Source organism: Triticum dicoccoides, chromosome 1A, assembly GCF_002162155.2.
Source record: "Triticum dicoccoides isolate Atlit2015 ecotype Zavitan chromosome 1A, WEW_v2.0, whole genome shotgun sequence".
NCBI lineage: Eukaryota > Viridiplantae > Streptophyta > Magnoliopsida > Poales > Poaceae > Triticum > Triticum dicoccoides.
In genome coordinates, this window is record NC_041380.1 from 427785129 (window position 1) to 427801123 (window position 15995).

The 15995-nt window shown below is 48.6% G+C and overlaps 1 long non-coding RNA gene across 1 annotated transcript; it reads right to left on the reverse strand.

Annotated features, from left to right (window-relative positions):
* Positions 1-5454: 5454 nt before the first annotated feature.
* LOC119297974 lies at positions 5455-9052 on the reverse strand. The gene is made up of 2 exons (XR_005145787.1): positions 8638-9052; positions 5455-5640 (listed from the first exon to the last, which is right to left on the reverse strand). It is a non-coding gene; the product is annotated as an uncharacterized LOC119297974 (long non-coding RNA).
* Positions 9053-15995: the final 6943 nt, after the last annotated feature.

Below are 15995 nucleotides of genomic sequence, written 5' to 3' on the forward strand. Positions count from 1 at the left end.
CCTCTTATAGTGTAGTTAGTTGCAGGTGAAGATGAAGTTTGTCCCTTGTTGGAACATCGATTTTTGTTGGGATATCACAATATCTCTTATTTTAATTAATGCATCTATATACTTGGTAAAGGGTGGAAGGCTCGGCCTTATGCCTGGTGTTTTGTTCCACTCTTGCTGCCCTAGTTTCCGTCATACCGGTATTATGTTCCTTGATTTTGCGTTCCTTACGCGGTTGGGTTATAATGGGAACCCCTTGACAGTTCGCCTTGAATAAAACTTCTCTAGCAAGGCCCAACCTTGGTTTTACCATTTGCCACCTAAGCCTTTTTCCCTTGGTTTCTGCAGACTCAAGGGTCATCTTTATTTTAAACCCCCGGGCCAGTGATCCTTTGAGTGTTGGTCCAAACTAGAGCACCGTGTAGGTCCATCCCTTGGCAACTTGGGTTACGTCGGCTTCTGTACGCTTAGCTTATCCGGTGTGCCCTGAGAACGAGATATGTGCAGCTCCTATCGGGATTTGTCGGCACAGCGGGTGGTCTTGCTGGTCTTGTTTTACCATCGTCGAAATGTCTTGTAACCGGGATTCCGAGTCTGATCGGGTCATCCTGGGAGAAGGAATATCCTTCGTTAATCGTGAGAGCTTGTGATGGGCTAAGTTGGGACACCCCTGCAGGGTTTTGAACTTTCGAAAGACGTGCCCGCGGTTATGGGCAGATGGGAATTTATTAATGTCTGGTTGTAGAAAACTTGACACTTAACTTAATTAAAATGCATCAACCACGTGTGTAGCTATGATGGTCTCAAACTGGGATATTACTAAACAGGCTACACCGGAGGTACTCAAACTGGGATATGACTCGGATCAAGCAAACCTTAGAGACTACGGAGTAGTAACACATGATCCTGATAGACGGAAGAGAAAGCCTAGTTCCTTAACCCCGTAGGAAGGATAGGATGACTCAGATCAGAAGGGCATGAGGTATAAGGAGTAAAAAGAGCCTTATGTTCCCTTCCACAATCAATTCCCCTATATAGCTAAAGAATTTCTAGACCCAACTTCGACCAGGTTGGCTTGGTAATCCTACAGGCAGTCAGGCTCTGATACCAAAGCTGTCGGGACCCCGATTCCAAATCACATCGATCTAGCCGGTAACACCTCATATCACTTTGCAGCCTCACGCATGGTATCCCCACGGGTGTCTCCTTACCCTGGCCCGGGACCGTTTGCGCCTTTTGGCTCGCGTATATGATTGTGTCGCTAGCATCCATATGACAGAGAATCCGGGCCGACATGGCTAATCGTGAACCCAAAGCGGCACTAACCTATGGGAACAGGCATACATGATTCACATCGAGCGTGTCGGTCAGCAGCGTGTGAATCCGGGCTATAGCACTGGGCTAACAGGACTCCGGGGAACCTGGGCTGTAGTAGGCTAGGCAGGACTCTAGATGTCATCGCGTGACATTTCCCCGAAGGGACAGACACAGGAACAAAGTGAAACACATGCCGGCCAGTCAAGTGTCCTGAGCAGTAGTGCTGGGCTAGCAGGACTCCGGTGAACCTGGCTGTAGCGGACTACTATGGCTCAAGGGAGCACTAGACTACATTCCCCCATAAGAGAGACTGCCAAGGATAAACAACTAGATTGTCGGATCCCACACATAGAAATACACGTCACACGTACGCATAACATGCAAGTATGTGTTGTACAACATGGTATCACAACATAACGCAAACTCATATAGATAAAGGCTCAGAGGAGCCACATAGCATAAATACAAACAGGGGTCACGTGACCCATCATTCAGAGCATACAAGCAACGGAAGCATTACATGTCTGAGTACAGACAAGTACAAAAGAAAAAGGCCGAGAAGCCTGACTATCTACAAGTCCCTCCAACGTACAAGATCGTAGCTGAGGTAACAAACTACTACTCGTCGAAGTCCAAGCGGTACTAATAGTGAGACAGATGCCTCACCTGCAAAACATAAATAAAGCAAATGTGAGTACAAAGGTACTCAGCAAGACTTACATCAGATCCTATCATACATGCATTTGTATCAAGAAGGTAATGTGGGGTTTTAGTTGCAGCAAGCCAGCTTTGACTCAGTGGCTATCCTGTTCTACGACAATGAGAAACTTCTTTGAGGTGAGGCAGCGCACACGAGTCCACTAATCACCACATCAATACACTACTATGGATTCATCCCCGTCTCTCCTATGAGAAGGCCATCCATAGCACTCACACTTGTCTTGAGCATTTTAGAGTATCCACTTTAAGTTGTCTATGTACCACATAAGCATCTAAGAAGTCCATAACCGAGGACACGGCTATTCGAATAGATCATGATAACCCTGTAGGGGTGTACTTCTTCACACACGCTCTCACCACTTATCACCATGTACACGTCATGTATCTCGGCAACCTTCAAGCGGAAGCCTGGCGAGGGTGTCGGCCACGACCTGACTATCCATGCAAGACTTTAGTCCAGGTTTATCGCCTATTTGGGTTCCACCCGCAAGGAGATCCGGCCGAGGTGTCGCTCACGGCCCCAAACGATGTGAGCAGGGTTCCCAAGCCCACCATCCGAGTGCCACCTGGTACACCGTGCCACCTGTGCCTAGTATGTCCCGAGCGCACCCTGCCGGGTGCCACTCGGTAGAAAAATAGCACTACCTACAAACACCAGAAACTATTTGCAATTCCTGGACAGAGTTCAAGGCGGTTAATAAGCCGAGAGAGCTTGGAGCGCCCGGAGCCCAATGTGTGGTAGTAGCTAGTCATTGGACAACTTACACAGAACTCAGTTCTTAAGGACGGTCCCAATGAGACAACCCACCATGTACTCCTACATGGCCTCTCACCGCTACCTTTACCAACTCGTGTTCACATGCTTAACTCTCAGCACCAGAACATATCATAACACTCCAATTCATTCCCGATGAATCAGACCTGACACAACTCTAAGCAATAGCAGGCATGGCATGGTAGGAACACAACATGGCTCAGACAACTCCTACACATGCTAGTGGGTTTTAACTATTTACTGTGGCAATGACAGGTCATGCAGAGGAATGGGTTCAACTACCGCTGCATAAAGTAGCAGTTGAATCGTTGTTGTCCTAATGTAATAAATGAGAGCAGGAGCGAGAGAGTAGGATTGTATCGGAATGAACAAGGGGGGTTGCTTGCCTGGTAGATCAACAGGGGGGCACTGCTCCACTGATAGGTGCTCCCGAACACTTTCCGGAGCAGGACCTATCGAGAAGGAACGGTGTCGAAAATCAAACACAAGTATATGCATCAATATGATGCATGATCATGGCATGAATATGTGATGTTGTTTGAGTTAAAGCACCTAGCATTTATTTGGTTGAAGTCCATTTGCGCCAAGGGTTCAAATACAACTCCAAATTAAGCTCTTAAATATGCCATAAGTGTGTTTTCATACATACAGCATGTATAGGTTGGTTTGTCATGCATGAAAATGGTACAGATGGATAGATTGAATTTTTCTGATCATTTTTCATATATAAATTATTTCAATCTGAGCTACGGTTGAATTTCTATGAATTTTTGAAGTTTTGAATATTTTCTGGAATTTCCTGATTTATTTTAATACCAGAAAATGTATAATTGCGTCAGCATGACAGTGGCATGACGTCAGCAAGTCAACCGTGGCTGACCGGTCAAACCTGACGTGTGGGGTCCACACGTCAGTTTCATAGGTTAATTAACAGAGGGGGTTATTTCTAATCTAATTAACAGATGAGGGTGCGGGGCCCACTATCAGTGTCACAGAGGTGGGGTTAATTAGCGGGGTTGACTCAGTCAAACCTGCCGGCGTTTAGCCGCTGGCGAGGCCGAACGTGGCGGAGGGCACGGGAATCGCCCTCCGGCGACCATTCGGGCGGCGGAGACCACGGGCGAGGAGCTGAGCCTAGTCCGCGTCATCTAGAGCAAGTGGGAGAGGCAGGGACAGCCGGAGCTCGCCGGGGCGGAGCTCGGGGCGGCGGCCGGAGTTCGGTGGCGTGCGGGCGCAGCGCTGCGGTGCACGGCAGGGGATGCGGAGGGCCTCTACGGCCTCCTGGCGTCACCAGGAGCACGGTGACGCGCGCGGGAGTGGCTGGCTCGGGCTCTGGCCACTGTGGCGCCATGGCCGGCAGTGAGGAGCTCGCGGGCGAGGTGGTTGAGCTAGCTGGACGGGGCAAACGAGCACGGGGAGGAGGGGGAAATGAAGTAGAGCTCACGGCGGATCCAGCGGAGGCGTCAGCGAGCTCGGGGAAGGCTTGGTGCAGCCAGAACGGCGAGGGCGATCTCCGACAGCTGGTGGCAAAGACGATGGTGATGGCGGCGATGGAGGCCGTCCGGAGGTGTGTGGCTCGACGAGGAGGTAGCCGGTGAGGTGGCGGAGGTTCTGAGCACGACGGGGAGGCGAGGCCGTGGCGGTGGGCGCGGCAACGGCGTGCGGCGGCGACAGAGCCGCTCGGTGCGTGCGAGGGAGAGAGAGCAGAGGAGGGGATGGGGACGAGAGAGAGCGAGAGAGAGCGAGAGAGGCTGAGGTGAGTGCGTGGCGTCGTCGGGGGCCTCCAGCAGCGAGCGGGGAAGCAAGAGGTGGCCGGCGTGTGCTCGCGCGCGGCGAGCACGCGCTCGGCGTCCTTCTGGCGCGGTTGAGACGACGACTGGCAGCGCCAGTCAGCTGGGCCGGCCTGTTGGGCCACTGGGCTGCCTGGCTGCAGGTAAGGTCCAGGTAGGCCTTTTCCTTTATTTGTTTTCTTTTCTATTTTTCTGACATTTGTTTTGATTTGATAAAAATACCAAATCATTTATTTAATTCTGACAATTTTTGCAGGGGCCTAATGGATTATTCCAAAGCCCCTCACCAAAATTCAGAATTATTGGACAATATTTCATATATATATATAAATATTTATCCAGCGCAAATAATTACTGGATTAACTCCAAATGTCCAAAATAAATATTTATGAATTCCTTAAAATATTAGTTTGATTTTTACCTCTGACCAATATTTTTAGAGAGTAACATGATCATTTTCTTGGACCTTTTTGGAGAAATTTTTATCTGGATTATTTCCAGAAATGATTCTGAGGGTTTCACAAATCCCCATTTCAAATTTAAAGGGAATTTAAACATGATGCACAAATGGCTAGCTGGTCTAGGTCATACCAGAACTAGGGATGTGACAACTCGCCCCCACTAGAAGAAATCTTGTCCCGAGATTCAGGGGTTGGCGGAAAGAAAGCGGGGTACTCAAGTTGTGACGCCCTCAATTCAATCGTACACTAATCATGCACAAAATGTGTACGATCAAGATCAAGGACTCACGGGAAGATATCACAACACAACTCTAGACACAAATTAAAATAATACAAGCTTTATATTACAAGCTAGGGGCCTCTAGGGCTCGAATACATAAGCTCGAAAACACAAGAGTCAGCGGAAGCAACAATATCTGAGTACAGACATGAGTTAGACAAGTTTGCCTTAAGAAGGCTAGCACAAAAGCATCTACGAACGAAAAGGCAAGGCCTCTTGCCTGGGAGCCTCCTAACTACACCTGGTCATCGTCGGTCTCCACCTAGTAGTAGGCATCGGCGGTGGCATCTGGCTCCTGGGCTCCGACATCTGGTTGCATCAACCGAAAAGAAGAAGAAAGAGGGAAAAGGGGGAGCAAAGCAACCGTGAGTACTCATCCAAAGTACTCGCAAGCAAGGATCTACACTACATATGCAACATTATCAAAGGAAGGCTGTATATGTGGACTGGGCTGCAGAAATGCCAGAAAAGAGAGAAGGCCTAGTCCTATCGAAGACTAGCATCTTCTGGAAACCACCATCTCGCAGCAACAGGAGGGAGTAGAGTAGCATAAAGTAAAGTAGTAGTAGTGTTATCAACCTCGGTCGGAGATCCTTTCTCGACTCCCTGCGAGAAAGAAATCCCAGAGCCATACTATCCAGTTATCATCAAAATCCAATTCTCATCACCATCCAGTTCTAGTTGTATCGATCGAGATACAACTCCAAGTGTCCGTTACCGTAGGACAGGCTATCGATAGATGTTTTCTTCCCTGCAGGGGTGCACCAACTTACCCAGCACGCTCGATTAACTCCGACCGGACACACTTTCCTGGGTCATGCCCGGCCTCGGCCAAACAATACGCCGCAACCCGACCTAGGCTTAATAGAGAGGCCAGCACGCCGGACTAAACCTATGCCCCCAGGGGTCATGGGCCATCTCCCCGGGAACTCCTGCACGTTGCGTGGGCGGCCGGTGAGCAGACCTAGCTACCTCCCTAAAAAGGCAGGAGCCTACCAGTCCAACCCGGCGCGCGCCGCTCAGTCGCTGACGTCTATTAAGCTTCGGCTGATGTATAAGACGCAGAACGCCCATACTATGCCCACGTGATGGTTAGTGCTATCAGGCCAGAGGCCCCTCGGATCAAATATCCAAATCGTAGTGGATTAGGAACACACGGTAACAAGCAGAGACTCACGAAAGATGTGACCCCGTTGCCCCGTCTCGAGGACTTGCGGCAAGGGCTAGGAATGTCCGGCCACGCCTCGTAATTATCTCGCGGGCACCCTCCAGGTCAACCCGTCTCCACATCACTCGGAATTAACCTCGCGCGGGTACCCCTCAGGGCCGATCCGTCTTTAGTAACATGGTTCAGTGTAAAGACATAGTAACCATAGTAACTGTGTGTCCAAACATCAAGGGGAAAACCCGAGGAATCACCCTCGGAGAATTCCACTCGATGTAATCATCAAGGTGAACGTAAGAGGAACCACCCCCGAGGTTCACACTTGAGGGGTTGCACGACAGAGCCGTATCGAAAGTGGTTAAGGAGGAAATCACCCTCGATGACCATGAACGAATAGCTACACTACAGAGATCTCATCAGGAGTGATGTATGAGGGTCCACCCTCGGCACTCGATGGTAACCCTACAGAGTCGAGCAACAAAAGGGGCGTGATGTGATGTGAGGTGTCGGGCTCTGGTCTTCGATCCCGTTGAACGGGTCTTCGATGATGAAGCAGGGGCAACAAGGACAAGGTGGGGGTCACTGATGGATCACTAACCAACCTATACTAAGCAGTTTAGGATAAGCAGGTAGGTAACAATGAGCAGGTTACAAAAGCAGGCTATGCATCAGAATAGGAGCAAACAATAACAATGGAAAAATCTAATGCAAGCATGAGAGAATGGAATGGGCGATATCGGGATGATCAAAAGGGGGGCTTGCCTGGTTGCTCAGACAAGAACGAGGGGTCGTCAGTGACGTAGTCGATCACGGCGGCATCGACAGCCGCCATGGGGTCTACCGAAGAGAAGAGGGGGGAGAAACAGTAAATAGATAGAAAGCAAGTGCATAACAAGATAAAAAGCATAGCTAGACGTGTTCTAACGCGGTCCTAGACGTTATAGGTGAAGGGGGAATTCAACTGGGAAGGTGTTTCCGGTTCCGGACCTGTGTCAGACAAATGACCGCAGGGGGAAAGTTCCATGTTCAGCATGCTAGGGGCATGTGACAGATGAACGGATAGCGTATTCGGATTCGTTGGATTTTTCTGAGAAACTCTCATGTAGAAAACATTTTCATCCGAGCTACGGATTATTTTATATGATTTTCCGAAGATTTAGACAATTTCTGGAATTTCTGGATTTACTAATAAATCAAAAAGTAAAATACCTAAAATGCTACGGGTACACAAGGAAGTGTACCCAACAGTGTGTAAGAGGCTGACAGGTGGGGTCCAGTTGACTGCCCAGTCAGTAGTCAACTGAGACTGTTGACTAGTCAAAGGGCCCAGGGGACCCGCATGTCATTGACTGGGTTATCCCAGTCAGCAGTTTGACTGGTCAATGGGAGCAGTGGGACCCAAGTGTCATCCACACATATTTTAGCATTTTTTTTCAGAGGATATTTAGAGGAGGGGGGGTCCACCTACCATAGGCTAGTAGCTAATCTAACTAGTAATTATCCCCTGAAGTAATTTGCATAGGGTCGGCCAGAGGCGCAAGCAGCACCACGGATGTGCACATACACGCACAACCCATGTGTGTTCAGCCATGGCCACGGCCACATGCGAGGCTAGCGCTGGAGCAACCAACAATGGCAGCAAGAAGACCAGCAATAGCAAAATGAATAGCAACAACAAAAGAGTAGCAGCGGCATATCAGCAACATCAAAACGGCAGTGGTGTCTGCTAGTAGATCAGCAGCCGGCAAGCGTCAGCGGCATGCGAGAAGCAGCAACATAGCAGCCTCATCAATATTCAGTAGTAAGCAGCAGCAACCATCACGGCAGCTAGCGGGACAGGGGCACCGCCCGGGCGAACGTCCGCGCGCGAGGAGCAGCAGTACAAGCAGCAGCAGAGCAGCGGCAGGGACGCGAACGACTATGGCGGCGCGCCTGGGCGCGGCCAGGGAGCGGCGGGCGCGAGCCAGCAAGGCCTAACGCGGCCAGAGGCGCGCGAGCGCGGACTGTGGCGCAGCGAGCACGAGCTCCGACGGCGTCGGGCACGGCGGTGACGGCGGCCTACGGTGGTACGCGGACAAACGACGAGGTTGCTCTAGAGGACCGGATCGATACAGGGAAAGGGAGGAGGAGCTGGGTCTCACAGTGGTGGCAACGGCGAGAGCAGGTGGTTCCGGGAGGTTCGAACGACGGTGGATCGAAGCCGTGGCCGAGGCGAACGCTGACGGAGGGGATTGGCGCGGTCCGGCGATGCATCGAGGATGGGCTCGATCTGGCCCTTGTAGACGAAGCAGAGGAAGCGGGCGGAGCTCCTGGCGAAGTCTTGGCCGACGGGGAGGTCGGTGGCCACGGCGATGCAGCAGCTAGTGGCGACGGTGCTTCGGGCGCACGCGAGGAGAAGAGAGCGACGCGAGGTGGAGATGAAGTGGGCGGCTAGGGTTCACAGGGGGACGAGGGCGACCTTATCTGCATCAGGGGGCCACGGGATGGATGCCGCGTGGTCATCCGCGGCCATGGACGGGGCGCACGCCTCCACGGCGCTCCTGATGAGCAGTAGGAAGGAGGAGGTGGCGAGGTGGGCTGGGCTCCCACGGTTGACCTAGAGCCCAGTCCACCGGTAGTTTAGCTCTTTTTTCTTAATTTTCTTTCTGCTTCTTTGATTTCTTCTCTGACTTGTAAATTGCTAGGCCACCCATTCACTTTGTAAAATATGAGACTTGGCTCAATAAATTACATGTAATATTTAGCACTGTTATAAAACGGTTCGAGGAATATTAGAATTCATTTGATTTTTTCATAAAAGGAAATGGATTAAAAAGGGTCTTTTGGACACTGTAAATAGGTTAGGGGTAATTCAATATTTCAAATAATGTTGGTTCCTTCAGGAAAATTAATTAGTGAAACTTTGTAACCCAGCGAACATTTTTGTGTTGCCGTTTGAAGGAATAAGAATTTGACTTGTTTTGGAAGTTGAATTTGATTCGTGTTTGAAACAAAGTAAGATTAGCAACAGTAATTGCGATGACTCAGCACCATTAACATGGGATTACTGTAGCTTAATTATCCGGGCGTCACAATTCTCCTCCACTACAAGAAATCTCGTCCCAAGATTTAAGAGGTGGAGTAAGGGGGAATGACTCAGGAAGGACGGAGCTCAACACAAGATAGGTACGTGGGGACTACGTGAGTGAACGTGGCATAGAGGCATCTCTCGAGTTGAAATTCAAGAAAGTCATCGAGAGCAAGGTGAGGTGCAATAAGAAGCTTCAACCTGGTAGACAATCGTTTGTTGCTTGAAACAAGGGGTGAAAGGGGTTCAGAGTAATGGTAATAAGTATTGCGTCTGATACCATAATAGATCGCCTCTCGAAAGGTGGCTCGAGATTTTCATATGAAGCCAAGCGTGAGAAATAACCTTAGAAACAAGGGTGTACAGGAGAGTTAGGTTTCGATCCTGTGGAACTGTGGGTTATGGGCCCACCATGTGGGTTAAAGGTAGGAAAGGCGCTGACATCTTGCACAGATGATAGCAAGGCATGTCAGATGACAACCTGTCAGTTATGTTGGCAACGACGTCGGTACCAAGGGCGAGGGACGAAGAGAACCATTTTCCTGCTCGTTAGGACGAGGCGGACCAATAGGCAAAGTTCTCGTCCATCGGTGGTTACCGGAATGTCATCAACAATAGTAATAGGGTCTTACTGACAGAGTTGTACATCGAGGTGCTTACCTAAGCAGGGATTTATCTCTGCTCAGACAAGTTAGATTACAAGAAAGGTAAAACAAAACAATGGAAAGGAAAATGTGATTATTATGATAATCAGACCAATGGAAAGGAAAGATGTTTATACCCAAGTATTAGAGTATAACTTTCCCAAGGAAAGGCAGAGCATGATTGGACTCCAAGTATTAAACCGTTTAGATAAAGGGGCAAGGAACTTATGAGGTTTACCTATACAACGGTGTTTGGATAATTGATCAAGAACAGTTAGCATTGCACTCCCAATGTTTTTGTTGATGTTTGGAGTAACACGGTCATGCTTCGAGGTAACAGTAACATGGTGTTTCAAGCAAGATTGAATCTGAAGGTCACAAGAAGTACAAAGGAACAATTCCAAGAATGTCAAGGAATGTAAGATATAACCAAAACATGACCAAGTCTGTATTGGTAGGAAGTCAAGGATGGTGTTGATGACAACACAAATCATCGACGGGCAGGGATGGTATTTCTCCTCAAGAATTCAATTGATATCTTAGAATAAGGCAGTATATTGATGGTGATTCACGACAAATTTTGTCGAGAGGCTCTAAGAAGATGCCATCAAGCAGCAACGACATCAAGCAAAAGGAATGATGAAGCGAAGGCTATTGGAACCAGGATACGACATAAGCTCGGATTCAAGCTTGTTGTTTAAGGTGGAATGATAAGATGAGGAAGATCGACGTAAGCTTCACTCATCGTCGAAAAGTTGTGCTTCGGGAAGAAGGACCAGGTAGCACAGTTAAAAAGTTGCACGATAATGATATAGCCGATCAGGCTAGGAATGACTTGAAGGATTAATAAACTCATAAGAAATGAAGATTATTTAGAGTTATTGAATCGGAGTGCGGAAGTGATTCACTTATCAGTGTTCTCGGTTGACGACAACTCTTAGAACCCAGGAAAATTGAAATCGGTGAGAAATAACAGTTGATGAAGAACCCATAAGAAGTTATGCAGTTCAGTGATATTCTTGAGATACCAGAGTGTAACACTCGATGGTAGATCAAAGTAAAAGTTGGATAGGTGCAATGATCTGCAGAAGACAATTACTTCAACTTGTCCAAGAAATGGGACCAAAGAAGAACAATCATGGTGAGAACTACGGTTGCAAAGGACCAATATAGATACAAGATGAACTTATCACAAGGGGATCATTATTATCATAACAAGAAGCTTCCATGATAAGTTCCACATCGGGTCCATGGGCGTGAACACAAAGGTTCAAGGTCGACTCCCACTTCATCAATGCACAAACTTCCATTCACTTCTCGCATTCGAAGAAGTTGTAGCGTTGATATGTTATCCGAAGAAACGCTAGTAGATATAACCCGCATAACCTTCCGGTTCACACGGATTAGGCAAGGTGTAGATTCAACCCACTGGGGCATCTTATGAACATAGACCACAAACTTCACGAGTAAATAACTCAAGCTCGAAAGTAGAGCATGATTGAGGAAGCAGAGGATACAATTTACCAAAGGCATTATGTATCCGAGGAAAAGCTCACAATGTTACTAAATAAGAAGGACGCTGTCGGATAAAACCCAACAAAGGATCTGGTGGTCCACAAGGGATTTGATGTGAGCATCGATACTCACCCAGAAGAAGAAAGAATGCAAGGATATCAGATTATAGAAACAACTGACTAATTCAAAGCTCAAATGCAAAGGAAATATGATTTCCAAAATGGTGGATCAGAAGCAGAGGCCCTGATCAAAGACAGGTTAGTTGAATAGACATAGATCGACAATCAATCAAGGTTTGATTTGTCGGACACCAGCTCATGTCAGGGGTGACGTCTGAGCCGAAGGGAAGAATTCTAACTTTGATTGATGATTGCAAGCATTCACAAACATATCGAATCAAATGCTCAAAATGAAATATGACAAAGGATACTACTGAATATTGCCAGACATATGGAAAGCATCCACAATGCAAGCATACAAGGAGGAGCAAGATTAGTAGGTTTCTAAGGATTTTCGGAAGATCGGATAATATTCCAAAGAATTTTGTGAAACAGTGAACAACTATGGACGAACAGATACTCGACAAGCGCGAGTAATTATCCGCAGGGGTATTCATGTGGCAAAGAACTGCAAGGCAGTAGGCTCAATGGATTCTCAGGACAACAGAGAGTAATTCAAGGCATCTTGTAATAACAAGAGCAACTGGGGATGAAGGTATGAACGACAACGTAGGTAGTTACTCATAAGGATTTATCGGTGGTATGGAATTGCAACGGCAAAGGGCACAAGGGTTTCGGGGAAACATCGGAGAGTATCTTCGAAATCTTCTAAAGCAGCAAGCGATCATCTGGACTGAAGGAGCTCTCCGGGAGAAAGTGGGTACGAGATCCTAATGTCTGACTTAGTAAAATGTTTAACCCGAATAGACAAGAGATCAGAGTCCCAGAGTATAGACGAGGAATAAAAGATCCTAATACCACCCAATGGCGACGTGGGCCCGTAAGCCACACAACCAATGTTAGTAAAAGTTTTTCAGTGACTAGACTCAACTTCGGCCAAGGAGTCGGAAAGGGGGCTACCTACAGGCAGTCGGCTCTGATACCAACTTGTGACGCCCTCGATTCAATCGTACACTAATCATGCACGCAAATGTGTACGATCAAGATCAAGGACTCACGGGAAGATATCACAACACAACTCTAGACACAAATTAAAATAATACAAGCTTTATATTACAAGCTAGGGGCCTCGAGGGCTCGAATACATAAGCTCGAAAACACAAGAGTCAGCGGAAGCAACAATATCTAAGTACAGACATGAGTTAGAAAAGTTTGCCTTAAGAAGGCTAGCACAAAAGCATCTACGAACGAAAAGGCAAGGCCTCTTGCCTGGGAGCCTCCTAACTACTCCTGGTCATCGTCGGTCTCCACCTAGTAGTAGGCATCGGCGGTGGCATCTGGCTCCTGGGGTCCGACATCTGGTTGCATCAACCGGAAAGAAGAAGAAAGAGGGAAAAGGGGGAGCAAAGCAACCGTGAGTACTCATCCAAAGTACTCGCAAGCAAGGATCTACACTACATATGCAACATTATCAAAGGAAGGCTGTATATGTGGACTGGGCTGCAGAAATGCTAGAAAAGAGAGAAGGCCTAGTCCTATCGAAGACTAGCATCTTCTGGAAACCACCATCTTGCAGCAACAGGAGGGAGTAGAGTAGCATAAAGTAAAGTAGTAGTAGTGTTATCAACCTCGGCTGGAGATCCTTTCTCGACTCCCTGTGAGAAAGAAATCCCAGAGCCATACTATCCAGTTATCATCACAATCCAATTCTCATCACCATCCAGTTCTAGTTGTATCGATCGGGATACAACTCCAAGTGTCCGTTACCGTAGGACAGGCTATCGATAGATGTTTTATTCCCTGCAGGGGTGCACCAACTTACCCACCACGCTCGATTAACTCCGACCGGACACACTTTCTTGGGTCATGCCCGGCCTCGGCCAAACAATACGCCACAACCCGACCTAGGATTAATAGAGAGGCCAGCACGCCGGACTAAACCTATGCCCCTAGGGGTCATGGGCCATCTCCCCGGGAACTCCTGCACGTTGCGTGGGTGGCCGGAGCTTACCAGTCCAACCCGGCGCGCATCGCTCAGTCGCTGACGTCTATTAAGCTTCGGCTGATGTATACAACGCAGAACGCCCATACTATGCCCACGTGATGGTTAGTGCTATCAGGCCAGAGGCCCCTCGGATCAAATATCCAAATCATAGTGGATTAGGAATGCGCGGTAACTAGCAGAGACTCACGAAAGATGTGACCCCGTTGCCCCGTCTCGAGGACTTGCGGCAAGGGCTAGGAATGTCCGGCCACGCCTCGTAATTATCTCGCGGGCACCCTCCAGGTCAACCCGTCTCCACATCACTCGCAATTAACCTCGCGCGGGTACCCCTCAGGGCCGACCCGTCTTTAGTAACATGGTTCGGTGTAAAGACATAGTAACCATAGTAACTGTGTGTCCAAACATCAAGGGGAAAACCCGAGGAATCACCCCCGGTGAATTCCACTTGATGTAATCATCAAGGTGAACATAAGAGGAACCACCCCGAGGTTCACAGTTGAGGGGTTGCACGACAGAGCCGTATCGAAAGTGGTTAAGGAGGAAATCACCCTCGATGACCACGAACGAATAGCTACACTACAGAGATCTCATCAGGAGTGATGTATGAGGGTCCACCCTGGGCACTCAATGGTAACCCTGCAGAGTCGAGCAACAAAAGGGACGTGATGTGATGTGAGGTGTCGGGCTCTGGTCTTCGATCCCATTGAACGGGTCTTCAATGATGAAGCAGGGGCAACAAGGACAAGGTGGGGGTCACTGATGAATCACTAACCAACCTATACTAAGCAGTTTAGGATAAGCAGGTAGGTAAGAATGAGCAGGTTATAAAAGCAGGCTATGCATCAGAATAGGAGCAAACAATAACAATAGCAAAATCTAATGCAAGCATGAGAGAATGGAATGGACGATATCGGGATGATCAAAAGGGGGGCTTGCCTGGTTGCTCAGACAAGAATGAGGGGTCGTCGGTGACGTAGTCGATCACAGCGGCATCGACAGCCGCCATGGGGTCTACCGAAGAGAAGAGGGGGGAGAAACAGTAAATACATAGCAAGCAAGTGCATAACAGAATAAAAAGCATAGCTAGACGTGTTCTAACGCGGTCCTAGACGTTATAGGTGAAGGGGGAATTCAACTGGGAAGGTGTTCCCGGTTCCGGATCTGTGTCAGACAGATGACCGCAGGGGGAAAGTTCCATGTTCATCATGCTAGGGGCATGTGACAGATGAACGGATAGCATATTCGGATTCGTTGGATTTTTCTGAGCAACTCTCATGTAGAAAACATTTTCATCCGAGCTACGGATTATTTTATATGAATTTTCGAAGATTTAGACAATTTCTGGAATTTCTGGATTTACTAATAAATCAAAAAGTAAAATACCTAAAATGCTACGGGTACACAAGGAAGTGTACCCAACAGTGTGTAAGAGGCTGACAGGTGGGGTCCAGTTGACTGCCCAGTCAGCAGTCAACTGAGACTGTTGACTAGTCAAAGGGCCCGGGGGACCCGCATGTCATTGACTAGGTTATCCCAGTCAGCAGTTTGACTAGTCAATGGGACCAGTGGGACCCAAGTGTCATCCACACATATTTTAGCATTTTTTTCAGAGGATATTTAGAGGAGGGGGGTCCACCTACCATAGGCTAGTAGCTAATCTAACTAGTAATTATCCCCTGAAGTAATTTGCATAGGGTCGGCCAGAGGCGCAAGCAGCACCACGGATGTGCACATACACGCACAACCCATGTGTGTTCAGCCATGGCCACGGCCACATGCGAGGCTAGCGCTGGAGCAACCAACAGTGGCAGCAAGAAGAGCAGCAGTAGCAAAAATGAATAGCAACAGCAAAAGAGTAGCAGCGGCATATCAGCAACATCAAAACGGCAGTGGTGTCTGCTAGTAGATCAGCAGCCGGCAAGCGTCAGCGGCATGCGAGAAGCAGCAACATAGCAGCCTCATCAATATTCAGTAGTAAGCAGCAGCAACCATCACGGCAGCTAGCAGGACAGGGGCGCCGCCCGGGCGAACGTCCGCGCGCGAGGAGCAGCTGTACAAGCAGCAGTAGAGCAGCGGCAGGGACGCGGACGACTATGGCGGCGCGCCTGGGCGCGGCCAGGGAGCGGCGGGTGCGAGCCAGCAAGGCCTA